This window comes from Chrysochloris asiatica, unplaced genomic scaffold, assembly GCF_000296735.1.
Source record: "Chrysochloris asiatica unplaced genomic scaffold, ChrAsi1.0 scaffold00274, whole genome shotgun sequence".
Taxonomy (NCBI): domain Eukaryota; kingdom Metazoa; phylum Chordata; class Mammalia; order Afrosoricida; family Chrysochloridae; genus Chrysochloris; species Chrysochloris asiatica.
This window is the reverse complement of record NW_006408792.1, coordinates 2,988,962-3,001,251: the sequence shown is the minus strand read 5'-3', so window position 1 is coordinate 3,001,251 and position 12,290 is coordinate 2,988,962.

Sequence of the window (12,290 nt, the reverse complement as noted above, 5' to 3'; positions counted from 1 at the left end):
CTCCGGACTACATGTCCAAAGTAGGAGAGACGAAGCTTAGCCATCCTGGCCTCCAAGGAGCACTCTGGCTGCACTTCTTCCAAAACAGATCTATTCTTAGAACCCCAGAATCTGACTGTGTGAGAGCACCCAATTCACTGGATGGCCTGATCCAGGTGACTTCTGGCCCCTGTCCGGTATATTTAGGAGATGGTCCCCACCAACATCCAGATGTCTATTCCCCTGATTTGTGACTCCGACCTTTCAAACTGGACTCTGTCTGGTATACATAGGAAACTAAGTCTCCCCAAGGACATACAGGCATTCATTGTTGAGTTTCACAGCAGGCAAAACCCAGTTTCTACACATACAAGACAAGTTTAAAGAGAGAGACTATCCTGGCATGGAAATTGAAAAAAACACAGACTAAAACACAAGAGGGGGCTGATTATTTTACTGAGCAAAGGGACATGGGGAATAGCTCAAGACAAGCAACTGCTTTTGTCCATTTGTCAGGCTGAGCCAATCTTCTCCTCAGGAGTCTCAGGTCTGGGGACAGGACTAATTTATCCCTTCATTCATGGTTGCCAAAATCTGTTACAGACTGTGCCAACCGTATCTCCCCACTTCAAAAGAGGACTCTTGCCTTCTACTGATTAAGAATAGTAGGTGAGACAGAATTTCCATACAAGCAAAAGTTTATTTTAGAAAAGAGGCTTGTGAGTGGATATATTGTTGTTGTTAGATGTCATTGAGTCTGTACCAACTCATAGTGAGTGACCCTATGCACAACAGAAAGAAACACTGCCTGGTCCTGGCCCAACCTCACAATTGTTGCCACACTTAAGCTCATTGATGCTGTCTCTTTGCCAATCCATCTTGCTGGGCGTCTTCCTCTTTTTCTCTGTCCCTCCACCTTACCAAACATGATATCCTTCTCCAGTGACTGGTCCCTCCTGACAATATGTCCAAAGTATGAGATATGAAGTTTGGCTATCCTGGCCTCCAAGGAACACTCTGGTTGCACTTCTTCCCACATAGATCTGTTTGTTCTTTTGGCTGCCTATGGCACTTGCAATATTCTCCTCTAACACCATAACTCAAATGCATCAATTCTTCTATGGTCTTCCTTATTCACTGTCCAGCTTTCACATGCATATGAGATTATTGAAAATATCATTGCTTGGGTCAGGCGCACCTTAGTCCTCAAGCTGACGTCTTTGCTCTTCAACACTTTAAAAAGGTCTTGTGCAGCAGATTTGCCTAATGCAATACGTCATTTGATCTCTTGACTACTGCTTCCATGAGTGTTGATGGTTGATCCAAGAAGAATGAAGTCCTTGACAACTTCAGTCTTTTCTCCATTGATAAGAATGTTGTTATTGGTCCACTGATGAGGATTTTTTTTTTTTTACATTGAGATGCAATCCATACTGAAACCTATGGGTTTTGATCTTCATCAGTAAGTATTTTAAGTCCTTCAGTTTCAGCAAGCAAGGTTGTATCATCTGCATATCACAGGTTGTTAATGAGTCTTCCTCCAAAAACCTGATGCCACATTTTTCTTCATAGAACCCAGTTTCTTGGATTATTTGCTCAGCATACAAGTTGAATAAGTATAGTGAAAATTAACCTTTCTTAATTTTAAACCATTCAGTGGTCCCATGTTCTGTTCAAGCAACTGCCTCTTGGTCCATGTACAGATTCCTCATGAGCACAATTAAGTGTTCTGGAATACTTATACTTTGCAACTTTGTCCATAGCTTGTCATGATCTACACAATCAAAAGCAAAAAGTCACTAAGAAGACAAGAAAGAAGAAAAGATCAAAATGGATGTCAGAAGAAACACTGAAACTTGCTCTCCAGTGTGGAGATGCTAAAGAAAATGGAAGAAATGAGGAAGTACAAGAGCTGAACAGAAAATTTAAAAGGTCAGCTTGAAAAGACAAAGTCAAATATTATAACAAAATGTAGAAAGATCTGGAGTCAGAAGACCAAAAGGGAAGAGCACGCTCAGCATTTCTCAAGCTGGGAGAACTGAAGAAAAAAATAAAACCTTGACTTTTGTTATTAAAAGATTCTCTGGGCAAATTATTGAATAATGTAGAAACCATCAAAAGAAGATGGAAGGTATACAACGAGTCACTGTACCAATAGGAAATAGTTGATGTTCATTCATTTCAAGAGGTAGCATTGATCAAGAGCCAATGATACTGAATGATGAAGTACAAAATGCATTGAAGGAATTGGCAAAGAACAAGGCACTAGGAATTGATGGGATACAAATTGAAATATTTCAACAAAGTAAGGTGGCACTGCAGGCACTCACTCATCTATGCCAAGAAATTTGGCAGACAGCTATCTGGCCAACGGATTGGAAGACATCCGTATTTGTGCCCATTCCAAAGAGAGGTGACCCAATGGAATGTGGAAATCATCAGACAGTCTCTTTGATACCCCATGTGAATAAAGTTTCACTAAAGGTAATACAGAAATGGCTGCAAGGCATACATTGACAAAGCACTTCCAGAGGTTCCAGCCAGATTCAGAAGAGGACATGGAATGAGGGATATCATTGCGGATCTTGGCTGAAAGCAGAGAATACCAGAAAGATGTTTACTTGTGCAAGTGAACATAGGAAGGCCTTAACACAATGCTTCATCCCCCATCTTCCCAAACAAAGGCTTTGCTGGTGTTTGAATTGAAAGATCAGCAGTTCAAGCTCACTAGTTTCTCCTTGGAAACCCTATACAGGGTCACTGTGAGTCAGAACTGACTTGATGGTACTTAACAACAATAACAACACAAGGCTTTGGGTAGAGAAAAAGACATCATTTATATTTATAGAGAATGGGGGGGGGGATTTCTGATAAATGGTCCCATTAGGAAGGACCATGATAATTGGGTGCATGCACAGCATTTCTTCAAGATGGATTCTACCTTAGAGATCTCTGGATGGACTAGGCAGAATTTACTCTGGGATGGTGAGCATGCATGGTTCTTAGGTACTCTAACTTAGAATCCTCCAAGGGGTTGGCATTCTCCTTTGCACAATAGAAGGTTTGTCCATTAAAGTTATACCTAAGGCACTGGGTAAACCAGTGCAACCTGTAAAATATCTCACAAGCAACTAAAAATAATGGATTTTTATGGCTGGTCTTCCTTAATGATTGTTGTTATTCCTGTTAAGTGCCATTGAGTCAGTTTTTGACTCATAGGGTTTCTGAGGAGAAATTGATGAGTTTGAAGAGTCATCCTTGTGATTCAAATGACCTCGCAGTCCTGTGCTTTATCCCTCAGATATGGAATTTTTATTGGTGATCTTTCCTAATGGCATGTCCCAGGATGTGGCTGCTCAACTATGCACCCCAGGAATGTCCCGGGCAATTTTATAGTTGCTCAAACATGGAGGGGAATAGGCTTCAATATTCCTGAGGATTTCAGTCACAGTATTTCAGTCAATAAATTACCCCTGCTTAATCCTAATTTCTGGACCCCATTTCTCCAGTCTCAATGTTTGTTCCTTTAATATTTTCTGTGGGTTTTTTTCACCTCTGATAGGGTAAGGCAGTTTATCTTTTACACTAAAGCTACCACATTTTAATATATATGTTGCTCATATTTATTTTCATTCTTCCATTACTGCCTGCCACCATCTGCCTCACACTCCTCCTCGCTCCCTTTTTTTTTCTCCCCCCACCACGATGAGTCTGCATCCCTGGTTTTTTTTTTTTTTTAGTTAAGTACCATGGAGTCAGTTCCTACTCACAGTTACCCTGCACAGGGTTTCTGAGACTGTAAATCTTTACGGGAGCAGAAAGCCTCATCTTTCTCCTGCAGAACAGCTGGTAGTTTCCAACTGCTGACCCTGAGGTTAGCAGTCCGATTCATAACCACTACTAATTATTATTTCCATTTTCTGCAGTATATTTTCAGGAGTTTTCCATGTTAACACCATAGTGTTCTTTATACCAGATAGCAATTTTTATATTTCCTAAAACTAGTTTAGATATCAAATACCAAAACAATTTTCTGGTAAGTTCTATACACATATTCATAAGTAGATTTTTATGTCTTGCTCAGTGCACATTTTTTAGTATCAAGAAATATGAGATGATAGTTATTCTGCTTAAGCGTTGACCTTTCAAATGGTCAGTGGCAAACAACTCAATGAACTTTGTACATCACTGTTTATTTGGACTGTGAGTTCTAGTTCAATCGTGAGAAATGTTTATTTTCCCACCCATGTGTGTATATAGTTATGCTGAACTACTTCATTGGATTTTCTTTTTTTTAAATTTTTTTTAACTCAAATTGTTAAGTACTGGGGAGAGAAGAAGAGATGTATGTTAATTGTAACAAGACATCTGGAATAACTAATAAAAATGAAAAAGACACAAAAAAGGAGTGGCACCTTGATTAGCCTAGTTTTATGAACTAAGATTGAGAGTTTACAGATGATGAATTTTGGAGAAATCGATTTATAAAAGCCAAATGGATTGAACTGAGTGTCTATGAAGAATGGAAGAGTTATTCTCCAAGTATTTTGCTGACTTCATTCTCCTATTGCCACAGGCAGCAGCATCTCAAGTAGCTGAATAGAATGGAGATGATTTCAACACCTACAATCCTGATTAGCAATTACAGCAAGTGAAGTGAAGAGAAACTTCATCATGGAATGATCTCCTTGATTGTACAGAGAATCAAGGAAGAACCAAATTAGTTACATGATGTTTGGTAAGGAGATGTGGGATAAAAATAGATGAACAGGCCAATATAGAATCACTCACTCAGGGTGCTCAAGTTTTACTCAGTTCATCTCATATTTGTTTACTTGAGAAATTCTTATGTTTCAGATACAACATACCTTTTTCTACCTTAAGGAACCTTATTCCCACATTTAACTTACCAATTCCAAACAACTGGCTCTAAAATGGGGGATTTGATAAAATTCTTCAATTATAATTAACCTTGTAAGATCCAAAATATCAGAGGAAAAGTTATGAAATTATTTCTCAAAGAGGTGAGAAAAGTAAAACAGATCCATTAATACTGGCTGTGTTTCCACAGCAGATGCAAGATGCCAATAGCTCAGTTAGGCTTTAGTGCACTTATCAACTCTAACTATTTAGATTAGGTGGCAACTGAAATTCAATAAAGCTGTTGAATGACTTCAGGCAGGAACTTTTAATAGAATATTCTATATTGATGCGTATATTCAAGTGGGGTGGAGGGAGGGCAGTGGTAGAGTCTACTAAGACCCAAACCAATATAGAAACAAAACATAAAACTGGTAAAGCAATAAACCCCAATGTGCTGACATTCCCCTGAGGGCAATGTGGAATATTTTCCCCCGAAGGGAATGAAAGAAATTTTCACTTGACATCAGGGAATTTCATCTTTTCTAGCATCCAGAATTGCTGACCTGGGATGCTGAAGAAATTGCTGAATGGTTATAAATATATATCTTTAGCCTAGACTTCTTTCCTTCACTCCAGAGACAGTTTGAATATTTCTGGGACTCCTTCCGCTGTGTATCCCATAAGCACTCCAAACTCAGTCTGTCAGAAATGGAGCACTGTTTTTATACCTCGGTCATTTCTCCTGCTTTATCTCCCGTTGATTATGACACCACCAGCCATACCATCCCAAACACACGGGATTTGATTTGAACTCTTGTTTCAACCTCCACCACCAAGACTCATAGATGTTAACTTTTACTGTTGTTGACAACTGTTTGTTGTTGTTGTTAAGTGCCATCTAGTTGGTTCCGACCCATAGCGACCCTGTATAGGGTTTCCGAGGAGAGGCTGGTGAGCTTGAAACATCAACCGTATGGTTCAAGCCACATTGCAGTCCAGTACATTAACCCACAGCGCCACACCAGGTCTCTGACAATTGTTTAGTCCTATTTCTCTGGCTGAAAATGGGCTCGTCACCATTCGTAAGCAGAATTTTTATAAAGTGTGATTCCTGCCTGTATTTCTAGCCATGTTCCCACATCCCCCGTTTCCTTCTTCTACCTTCTCATATTTTAAGTTCCAGCCATACTAAAAATGACTTTGTAATTTTTCACACATTTATACCTTTGGGCAATGTTGTTCACATATAGGGAATATCTGTTCAGTACGTTCATTCAAAATTTCAGTCTCTTGAATCATGAGAAAGTGGAATTGCCTTATTACTTTCCTTGCTATAAAGATAATAATTAATAGTTCACCATAATAAACCATTTTGCTACCATTTTTTGAATGGTTACCTTTTGGAATCTTACTTGCTAATAATTAAAAATGTTAAATAGATGCTAAATTTGAGTAGGTTTTTTCCTGAATCTGTTGAAATTCTCTCTTTTTGCCTTTTATAATCTATTAGTGTGCTAATTTCATACATTCATTTTCTAATGATAAGTCATATTTCTATTATTAGGATGAACCTAATTTGCTTAGAACATGTTGGTTTTTACATCCATGGTTTGATTTAGTTTTATAATATTTTATTGAATATAATTATATCTATGTCAATTAGTGAGATTATTGATTGCACTCTCATTTATATATGTGACTAGTTAGGGATCAAGGTCATATTAATTTCATAAAATGCATTGGAGATTTCCTTATGTCAAGGAACTGGAATGAATGGAAAATACCAGGTATGTCTATTAAAAAATTGACAGAGGTCACATGTAAAATTGTCTAGGTCCAAGATTTTCTTTTATTAAAAAGTTTTTGACTATTGATTTAGTTTTAAACTTCTTTCATCTGGAGTATAAATGCTCAGTTGTATTGTTATAGGATCGTGCCCATTATATCTAAATTTGAAACATGTTGGCAAAACAAATCCCATACAAGACTCTTTTCTGTTTAATTATAATTATGTATTTTTCTCTTCTTAAAATATCATTTATTTTTGGTCTCTTTTCTTTGAAATATCTTGCCTTGACTGACATTTTTTACTCATTAAAATTTTCAGTGAAAAATTTTGGGCTTATATTTAAATTTCATTATGATGCCTTTCTTCTTTCTTTTAAGGTATTTTCTTCCATATTTTTATATTTATGTTTATTTAATTTTCATTAGATGCCTTTCTTCTAAGGTGTTTTCTTTTACTTATTTATATTTATGTTTATTTATTCACAATATGCACCTTTGTTATGTCTGAAGCTTTCAAATGTTTTATATTAACTATGGAGTCCTGGTGTGGTGCTGTAGAATAAGCACTGGACTACATAGTTTGAACTGTGAGGTCAGTGGTTCAAATTCCCCAGCTACTCATTGGAAACCCTATATAGGGTTTCAATGAGTCAAAACCGACTGGATGGCACTTAACAACAACAACAATATGTATAATGTTATAATGTTAAGAAACCTTGGTGGTGCTGTGGGTTGGGCATTAGGATGCTAACCACAAGGCTGATGGTTCAAATCCACCAGGCACACCACAACCGAAAAGTGAAGCTTCCATAATAATTTATAGTCTCAGAAACACTGTTTAGGGTCATTTTGAAGGCAGTAGGATATGTAATCTTATGAGAACTGTGTTACAACCATGACCTATTTCAAGAAATATGAACAATGTCTTAATATAGAAGGGTTATTTCTTTGCCTATACCCAGCCCTCAGATCTAAATACTATCTTGAAGTTTGTGTGTTTTTCATTTACTTACCTTTCATATGCCTTTTGACCTTTATTGTTGTTATTGTACGGTGCTGTCAAGTCTCTTCTGACTCAGCAACCTTATGCACAACAGAACAAAACATGCTTGATCTGACATCATCCTCACAATCTTTGTTACACTTGAGCCTGTTGCAGCTGCCACTGTGTGAATCTATTGCATTGGGGTGGGGGTCTTCCTCTTTTTTGCTGACTCTTCACTTTACCAAAGGAGCTCTGGTAGTGTAGTGGTTATGAGTCGGACACCTAATATCAAGGTCAGCAGTTTGAAACTACAAGACGTTCTGCTCCCATAAAGATTTGCAGCCCCAGAAACCCTATGCAGAGTCTCAATGAGTTGGAAACAACACCATGGCACACCGCCATCACTATTCCACTTTATCAAGTATGATATTCTCCTCCAGGGACCAGTCCTCCTGATAATATGTCCAAAGTATGAGAGATGAAGTCTCGGCATCCTGGCTTCTAAGAAGCATTCTGGCTGCACTTATTCCAACACAGATATGTTTGTTCTTCTAGCAGTCTATGATACCTTTAATATTCTTCTCCAATACCATACTCAACTGTATCAATTCTTTACTAGTCTTCCTTATTCATTGTCCAACTTTCACATGCATATGAGTCAACTGAAAATATCATAGGTGGGTCAAGTACATCTTAGTCTACTTTGCCACCATCTTTTCACTGACATCTTTGCATTTGAACACTTTAAAGAGGTCTTGTGCAGCAGATTTATCTAATAAAATACATCACTGAATTTCTTGACTGCTGCTACCAGAGTATTGATGCTAGATCCAAGCAAAGTGGAGACTTTGACAATTTCAAACTTTCTCCATTTATCATGATGTTATTTACCGGTCCAGTGGTGAAGATTTTTGTTTTCTTTACATTGAGGTTCAACCCATACTGAAGGCTATGGTCTTTGATGTTCATCAGTAAGTATTTTGAATCCTCTTCACTTTCAGCAAGCAAGGTTGTATCATCTACGTATTGCTGGTTGCTAATGAGTCTTCCTCCAAACCTGATGCCACATTCTTCTTCATGTATTCCAATTTCTTGGATTATTGGCCCAGCACACATATTGAATAAGTACAGTGAAATATTACAGCTATGGAGCACATCTTTCCTGATTTTAAACCATTCAGTATCTCTTCATTCTATTCAAACAATAGCCTTAGTCTATCTACAGGTTCCTTATGAGCACAACTACATGTTCTGGAACACCCATTCTTTACAATGTTGTCCATAGCTTATCATGAACTACTCAGCTGAAAACCTTTGCATAGTCTAAAAAGCACAAGTAAACATCTTTCTAGTACTCTCTGCTTTTAGCCAAGTTTCTTCTGATGTCATCTATTATATTCTTAATTCTGTGCGCTCATCTGAATCTGGTGTAAACCTCTGTCAGTTCTTTTTCAATATACTGTTTCATTCATTTAAAATTATTTTTAGCAAAATTTTAATTGCATGTGATATTAATTATATTGCCTGATGATTTCCATGTTCTACTGGGTTACCTCTCTTTGGAATGGGCATGAATGTGAATGTCTTCCAGTTAGTTGACCAGGTAACTTTCTTCCAAATTTCTTGGCATAGGAGTGTAAGTGCTTCCAGTGCTACATCAGTTTGGTGAAAGTTTTCAATTTGTATTCCAATTCCTGGAGTCTTGTTCTTTGCTAGTGCTTTCAGTGTGCCTTGGACTTCTTCCTTCAGTACCACTGATTCTTAATTGTATGCTACTTCTTGAAATAGATGAACATTGACCATTTCTTTTTTGCACAGTAACTTTGTATATTCCTTTGATTTTTTTCAAATGCTTTCTGCATCAATCAATATTTTGCCCATAGAATCCTTCAATACTGCAAGTTGAGACTTTGATTTTCTTTTTCTTTCTTTTTTTTTTTTTCCTTCTCTCTCTTTCTCTTTTTTTAGCTTGAAAAATTCTGAGCGTGTTCTTCCCTTCTGTTATTCCAACTCCAGGTCTTTGTACATTTCATTATGATACTTGACTTTGTCTTCTTGAACTGCCCTTTGAAATTTTCTGTTCAGCTCTTTTACCTTTTCATTTCTTCCATTTGCTTTAACATCTCTATGCTGGAGAGTTAACTTTCAAAGTCTCTTTAGGCATCCATTTTAGTTTTTTCTTCATTCTAGTCTTCTTAATGACCATTTGCTTTCTTTCTATATGATGTTCTTGATATCATTCCACAATTCTTCTGGTTTTCTGTCATTAGTGTCTAATGCATCAAATCTGTTCTTGAAATTATCTCTCTAAATTTAAGTGTTCAGCATCATATTTTGGCTTTCACAGATTTGTTTTAATTTTAATCATCTTCAGTCTGAACTTGCATATGAGCAATGATGGTCTGTTTCACTCAGCCACTGGTTTTATTTTACCTGATGCTATTTTCCACCGTCTTGCCCACAGATGTTGTCAATTTGATTTCTGTGTACTCCATCTGGTGAGGTTCATATACACAGTAGTCTTTTATATTGTTTAAAAAAGGTATTTTCAATGGATAAGTCATTGATTTTCCAAAATTCTGCCATGGGATTTTTAGCATTGTTCCTATCACCAAGGCCATGTTTTCCAACTAGTGATCCTTTCTTCTTGTCCCTACCTTTTGCATTGCAGTCATCAGCAATAATCTTAATTGCATGTTTGATCAATTTCACACTGAAGAAGTTTATAGAATTCTTTAATTACATCATCACTGGCTTTAGTGGTTATTTTGTAAATTAAAAAAATGGTGGTCTTCACTGGTCTTCCTTGTAGGCGTTATGCTTCAAGACAGATCTTGAAATGTTCTTTTTGTTGATGAATTTGATGCCATTCCTCTTCAATATTTCAATCATGGCACAATAAACTACATGACTGTCAGGTTCAGAATGGCCAATATCAATCAATTTCAGTTCACTAATGTCTAGGATATCAAACTTTATATGGTCCATTTCATTTGTGACAATGTCCAATTTTCCTAGATTCATACTCTTGTACACTCCATATTCTGATTATTAATGGATGTCTACAGCTGTTTCTTTTGATGCTGAGTTGTGTGCCATCAGCAAATGAAGGTCCCGAAAGCTTTGCTCCATTCCCGTCATCACAGTCATTTCTACTTTGAGGAGACAGCTCTTTTCCAGTTGTATTTTGAGTGCTTTCCAACCTGACAGGTGCATATTCTGGTACTATTTCTGATAATATTCTGGTGATACTCATCATGCTTCAATGATTTGGTTCTATTTGACAAAGTCCCATGCTATTCATAAGATTTTCAGTGGCTAAACATTCAGAAGTAGTCTGCTTCTATTCTTCCTAGTTTGTCTTAGTCTGATAGCTGAGATGAAACTTGTCCACTAGGAGTGACACTGCTGGTATTTAAAATAATGGTGACATAGTTTTAGCCTCAGAGCAGTATGCAAGACACCACAAGATGACAAATTGACAGATAAGTGGTGGTTTTGATTGTTATATAAATGAAAACATAGTATGTGTCTTCCTGAAATGAAGTGGACGTCTTTATTTTTTAAAATCATCTGGACTGATGTAGATGGCTGTATGATATTCTGTCGTGTGACTTTGCTGCAATTTATTCAACTATTCAACTGTTAATGGATATGTGCTTGTTCTTAAAAACAATGCCCCGTGAATAATCTTGTTAGTTAAATTGCACAGGTGGGTGAGAGTTTCTCTAGGCTCTAGGGACTTGAGTTTATACCTAGGTGTAAATTTGAATCCTAAGGGATGCACATTTAATATTTATCTGATAAATGCAAAATTATTTCCAAAATTTACTTTCATTGGTATGCATTCCTTTCAGCAACATATATGTATTTGTTCGTGCTGTTCCATATTATCACCAAGACTCAATGTTAACTTTTGAAACTACTGCCAATCTACATTGTGAAAAAATATCTTTTCATTGTGTCTTAATTTACATTTATTTACCTGATAATCACTGAGATGGATGTTTCACATGTTTATGGGATTACTTTTCTCTTCTGTGAAATGTCTATTCAAATATTTACCCGCTTTTTTTATTGATTTTTTTCTTAGTGATCCATACTGATGTCAAATAAATAGTCAGATAATAACATTTTGTAAGTTAAATATTTTGAAAACTGATTCTGCAAGTTCACTGCTTATCTTTTCATTTTCTTCATGGCGTGTTTTGCAAAGCTTAAAATTTTAATTATAATTTAAATAAATGATCTTTTCTTGTGGTTTGCACTTTTTGCATCCCCACCCAGTTAACAGGCCAATACCATTCTAAATTGTCTTCTAACTACATCAAATATACTTTCATTTTTCACATTTATGTTCCTGCTCCATGAAGCTATTGTCTAACTTGTTTTAGTATTGATGTTGAAATTTTATCTGTCAAGATTTTATTTAGCTTTCCCCACAAATATGTTCATTTCTTTGCTCTATACTACATTGTTTGAGAGAAAGATGAAGCTATTTGTTCCCATAAAGATTTACAGCTTTGGAAACTCTATGGATTAGTTCTACTCCATCCTATGGAGTTGCTATGTATCAGAATCGACTTGACAGCTGTGGATTTATACTACGGATGACTGGCCGAGAGACCAGTTCAGCAGAGACTTTATCTACACCTGTGTAGATAAACTGAGGGAA